Below are 6,126 nucleotides of genomic sequence, written 5' to 3'. Positions count from 1 at the left end.
CGCTCGCATCACTGCGCCACCTGGCGGCCGGGTGGCACCGCCACGCTGCGTCTCGGACCGCCCGCATCACTGCGCCACCTGGCGGCCGGGTGGCACCGCCACGCTGCGTCTCGGACCGCCCGCATCACTGCGCCACGCTGCGTCTCGGACCGCTCGCATCACTGCGCCACCTGGCGGCCGGGAAGATACACGGTACTTTATGCGTGTCGGTTTCGTGGCGAGGCGCAACCTGCTCGCTTCCCTCCCAGTTGGATATATTCTGGATGTGGATGTAAATATTATCACTGGGTCCAAACTCTGGCTCCATATGCTCAACAGCTCACCATCACCCTATTACGGACGCACACAAAATGCTGGAAGAATTTAACAGGCCGGGCAGCGTCTATGGAAAAAGAATACAGACGACGTCTCGGACAGAAACCCTTTGGCAGGACTGGAGAGGAGTCGAGAGTTAGAGGTTGTGGGGAGGGGAGGGAGAAACACAAGGTGATAGGTGAAACCAGGGATGAAGTAAAGAGCTGGGAAGTTGGTAAAGGAGATATAAAAGGGGGAATCTAATAGGAGAGGACAGATGACCATGGAAGAAAGAAAAAGGGGGCGGGGGAGCTGTCGAAGGTGAGGGGCAGGCAAGGAGATAGGGTGACAGAGGAAGAAGGGGGTTGGGAATGGAGAATGGAGAAGGTGGGGGGGGGGAGATGTTACCTGAAGTTCAAGAAATCAATGTTCATGTCATCAGGTTGGAGGCTACCCAGACTGATTACAAGGTGTTGCTCCTCCAACCTGCGTGTGGCCTCATCGCGACAGGAGAGGAGACATCGGAATGGGATTGGGACCAGAAAGTGGAATTAAAATGGGTGGCAACTGGGAGATCCTGCTTTTTCAGGCAGATGGAGGTAGGGGCTCGACAAAGCGGTCTTCCAATCTGCACTGGGTCTTACCACTATACAGGAGGCCACACCGGGAGTACCAGATACAGTAGATGGCCCCAACAGACTCACAGGTGAAGTGTCCCCTCACCTGGAAGGACTCTATGGGACCTTGAATGGTGGTGAGGGAGCAGGTGTAGGGGCAGGTGCAGCACTTGTTCCACTTGCAAAGGTAACTGCCAGGAGGGAGATCAGTGGGGCAGGACGAATGGACAAGGGAGTTGCGTAGGGAGCGATCCCTGCGGAAAGCAGAAAGATGTGCTTGGTGGTGGGATCCCGTTGGAGATGGTAATTTGGATTGGGCTTTGCAAAATGAATAAATTATTTTTGGAGTAACACAAACTCTTAACCCTCACTTGACACTTTCTCGAGACCATCTTGGGATTCCGAGCTAAAGTGCTTTGGCTTTTCCGGTATCCGTCCTACAACATCCACCCCTTCTGCAACTTTAAACGTACTTACCTCCTAACTTTTTTGCAGTTCTGCTGAGTGTATTCAACTAAAAGTCAACTGTTACTGTCTCCATAGATGCTGCCTAATCTGCAGCATTTCTCCAGCATCTCTCTATGCTGGAAATAGATTTTCTTTTACTCTGTCGTTCATTTCCATTTTATTTATTATAAAATTATTTTAAAAAATATGTTAAATGGTGCTTTTCCCCCTGTTTCCGACAGTGACTGTATTTCATTAGGAGTTTGAGGAGGTTTGGTATGTCACCAAAGACACTTGGAAATTTCTGCAGATGTGCTGTGGACAGCATTCTGACTGGCTGTGTCACTGTCTGGTACGGGGGTGGGGGGTGCTATGGCACAGGATCGATATAAGCTGCAGAGGTTTGTAAACTTAAGTCAGCTCCATCATGGGCACTAGCTTCCGTCGTGTCCAGGGCATCTTCGAGGGACCCACCATCTATAAGGGCTCCCATCACCCAGGGCACGCCTCGTTCTCACTTACCATCAGGAAGGAGGTACAGGAGCCTGAAGGTACACACTCAGTGATTCAGGAAAAGTTCTTCCCCTCTATCAGCTGATTTCTGAATGGACATAGAACCCATTAACACTACCTGAACTGAACTGACTTTATTTCTTACATCCTTCACATACATGAGGAGTAAAAATCTTTACATCTCCATCTTCCTCACTACCTTTTTTGCACTACCTATTTAACAATTTCATATATACTTACTGGAAATCATAGTTTTTAATGTTATTATGTATTGCATTGTACAGCTGCCACAAAGACAACACATTTCGTGACATGTGCCGGTGATGTTAAATCTGATTCTGTTTTCACAGATTGCCGAGACCTTATGAGAAAGGAGAAACCATCGCCTTTTTCTTTAATATTTCTGTCACTCTTCATGCACAGTTAGCAGAGGAATTGCCTCACCGTTCCAACGACATGGGTTCAGTCCCAACCTCCTGTGCTATCTGTGTGGCGTTTGCAAGTACTCCTTGTCAACACATCGGTTTCCCCCGATCCTCTGATTTCCTCCCACATCCCAAAGGTATGTAGCTCGTGCGCAGGTGAGGGGTAAAATCTGGTGGAGGAGGTGGGGAGAGGAATTTGATTGGCATATGGAGAGAATAAAATGGGCTAAAGTATGACTCGTGTTTTTAAAAAATTCAGTGTTGTCTTTTCATGAAGCAGATGTGTGAGCCGGGTGCTGTTAGTACGTCTGATGTAAAATTACACGATCCGCTAGCCAGTGGTGACTGGCATCTGTATCAGACTTCGAGGCGAGTGGTCCCCGGTTCGAATCCGGTCGGCTCCCTGCACGTTTTTGAGTGTCGAGCTAGTAACTCGGCCTGGTTTTAAAACACAGACAAATGCTAAAGAAAGGGCAAGGCTGCCGCTCGGAGGAGAACGACGAGAATGTTACATGAATCGAGGCAAGTTGGTATGAGAAGAATAAAACATAAATTTTCGAATGTTTAGACTTTCACAGAGATAGATATATATGCGAGTTCAGCAATACTAAGGTGCTTTAACCGCAATGTATTTCTTAGTGAGTGAAAAGTGCTTTTAACAAAACTCATGCCTTTCTGCACCAAGTTTTAGGGCATCTGATGTGCTGAACTATAGTCACTGTGGTAGTGAGGCCAATAGCACACAGACTAAGACGATAAGGGCTACACTGTTTTAGCTGAGGAATTAATGTTGATTTAATAATCAAACAAATTTCACTGGTTCACGAATTGCTATGTTCACTTCAACAAGAATTCTTCCAAATCTTTTCTCCCAAATTTTGGGATTTTTATTGCAAATATTTAATTCATGAACAACAAGCTGTACAAGTTGGAAACAAAAACCAGATTAAAAAAACACTCACTTACAGTGCAAGAAACACAGCGATAAAACACATTCACAACAACCAGCTTAAAAATTAGTTTGGTAACCCATTGTACAAATGAAACGTTGCTTTCATTATAAAATACATTGGTACAAATTAATCTTAAAGATCAACGATTCAAAGATATTCGAGTTGAAAAAGACTCTCGGCATGCACCATCTGTACTCTCAACATGTGTATATCAAATGCACCATGCAAAAACCCTTCATGCACACAAAAGTTGTTCCCTGGATTTTCACTTTGCAGTGATATTCCATCCCTTCGGAGGTCTCTTTAGTTCTTCACATTTCAACCATGGATAAAAATTTGGGATTACCCACACAACTCCATTGTTACATTGTAAACCGGGAGCTTCTCTGATTGAGTGACTACAACAATTAAAAAATTATAAATAAGACCCCATGAGACAGACCTGTTACGGATTTATCAGGAGCAGATACCGCTAGGAGAAGGCACCCTGATCATTGGCACATTCAGAAAAAGTCAGCTGCCACCTTGGAAAGGAAACTACAAAGCCCCACTGGTAAGCGAGAGAGAGGGTGCCAGCTCTACTGGTTTCCGAGGGAGGAGGCACCAATTCTACTGGTAATTAAGAGAGAAGGTCCCAACTCTACTGGTAACTCCAGGAGAAGGTGCCAACTCTGCTGGTAATTGTGAGAGAAGGAACCAACTCTGCTGGTACCTGAGAGAAAGTACCAACTCTACTGGTATCTGAGGGAAAGTACCAACTCTACTGGTATCTTGAGAGAAAGTACCAACTCTACTGGTATCTCGAGAGAAAGTACCAACTCTACTGGTATCTGAGGGAAAGTTCCAATTCTACTGGTATCTTGAGAGAAAGTACCAACTCTACTGGTATCTGAGGGAAAGTACCAACTCTACTGGTATCTGAGGGAAAGTACCAACTCTACTGGTATCTTGAGAGAAAGTACCAACTCTACTGGTATCTTGAGAGAAAGTACCAACTCTACTGGTATCTGAGGGAAAGTTCCAATTCTACTGGTATCTTGAGAGAAAGTACCAACTCTACTGGTATCTGAGGGAAAGTACCAACTCTACTGGTATCTGAGGGAAAGTACCAACTCTACTGGTATCTGAGGGAAAGTTCCAATTCTATTGGTATCTTGAGAGAAAGTACCAACTCTACTGGTATCTTGAGAGAAAGTACCAACTCTACTGGTATCTTGAGAGAAAGTACCAACTCTACTGGTATCTTGAGAGAAAGTACCAACTCTACTGGTATCTGAGGGAAAGTTCCAATTCTACTGGTATCTTGAGAGAAAGTACCAACTCTACTGGTATCTGAGGGAAAGTACCAACTCTACTGGTATCTGAGGGAAAGTACCAACTCTACTGGTATCTTGAGAGAAAGTACCAACTCTACTGGTATCTGAGGGAAAGTTCCAATTCTCCTGGTATCTGAGAGAAAGTACCAACTCTACTGGTATCTGAAAGTTCCAATTCTACTGGTATCTGAGAGAAAGTACCAACTCTACTGGTATCTTGAGAGAAAGTACCAACTCTACTGGTATCTGAGGGAAAGTTCCAATTCTATTGGTATCTTGAGAGAAAGTACCAACTCTACTGGTATCTTGAGAGAAAGTACCAACTCTACTGGTATCTGAGGGAAAGTTCCAATTCTACTGGTATCTGAGGGAAAGTACCAACTCTCCTGGTACCTGAGAGAAAGTACCAACTATGCTGGTAATTGTGAGAGAAGGTACCAACTCTACTGGTATTTGAGAGGAAGTACCAACTCTATTGGTAATTGTGAGAGAAGGCACTGACTCTGCTGGTACCACCATGCTCACATTGAATTTCACAAAACAGATAAAAAATGGTTGCTGGTCCCAAGTTGCTAACTTCCTTGTGGCCATTCTTCACACATACGCCCTGACACCGGTTGGTCCAATTCCCCTGTGACTGAGGGGCACAGCCCTCACATTAGCACGCACCAATCTCCAGCAGGCATTGACCTGTATCTTTCCCAGCCTGGCAAAACAGAGGGAAATGGCATTCTCTGCCTCTTCCTCCACTGCCTGGCTGGAACCTGGGTCACACAGTTCCTTCCAGATATCCACGGCTCTACATCACACCACGTGATTTCTTTACACACACAGGTAAGGCAGTTTTTAATACTTGAAACACTTCTCCAAAAGCATGCAGCTTCTTTGAACATTTGTACGAAGTCTCTGCGTAATGTGCAGTTTTTTTAAAAAAAAGTTAATTTTAAAAACGTCTTTACAAAAAGAAAAACAAAGTTTGTCCATACTCAACTCTGGTCTTTTTAATGGACATTTCTTGTACTGAAGGCAAAAAGCCAGTGGTCTCTGCTGAGGGATTCTGACAACCAGGTACAAGTTCTTTCAATGGCGACCCACCTCTGTGCAGAGACCTCAAACAGTTTCGATCACACACTGCAAAGTACAGGAGATTCGCTTCTTGTAGAAAAAAGAACGAAGCTCTCTCTTAATTGATGTAGTAAAGTTTTGCATCATCATCTTCCTGAGGGAGCATAGAGTGCAAGGAGATACTAAAAGGTCAGGAATAGCAAAGAAATAAGGCTCCTGCCATCAGGAATGTACAGAACACTATGAAATACTTTGTCCTTACATAACATTTCCTTTTTTGCCAAGGTTTGGGTAAGAGGATTCTTGTTCACATTCTCAGACTCCTCTCTGGAGTCTGAATGTTTCCATCTATCCATTCTTGTGGTTCCTGTCCAGAGTTTAGGAGATTGCCGCCAACGATCTAAAGTTCTGGGAACTTTCTCTACGTGCCTAATGTTCCTGTCCAGGGTTTGAGAGTTCTCGTAATCCAAGGCTGAAGAGGTCCCCCCCCCCCCAC

This window comes from Hemitrygon akajei, chromosome 3 (genome assembly GCF_048418815.1).
Source record: "Hemitrygon akajei chromosome 3, sHemAka1.3, whole genome shotgun sequence".
NCBI lineage: Eukaryota > Metazoa > Chordata > Chondrichthyes > Myliobatiformes > Dasyatidae > Hemitrygon > Hemitrygon akajei.
This window is presented reverse-complemented; position numbering follows the sequence as displayed.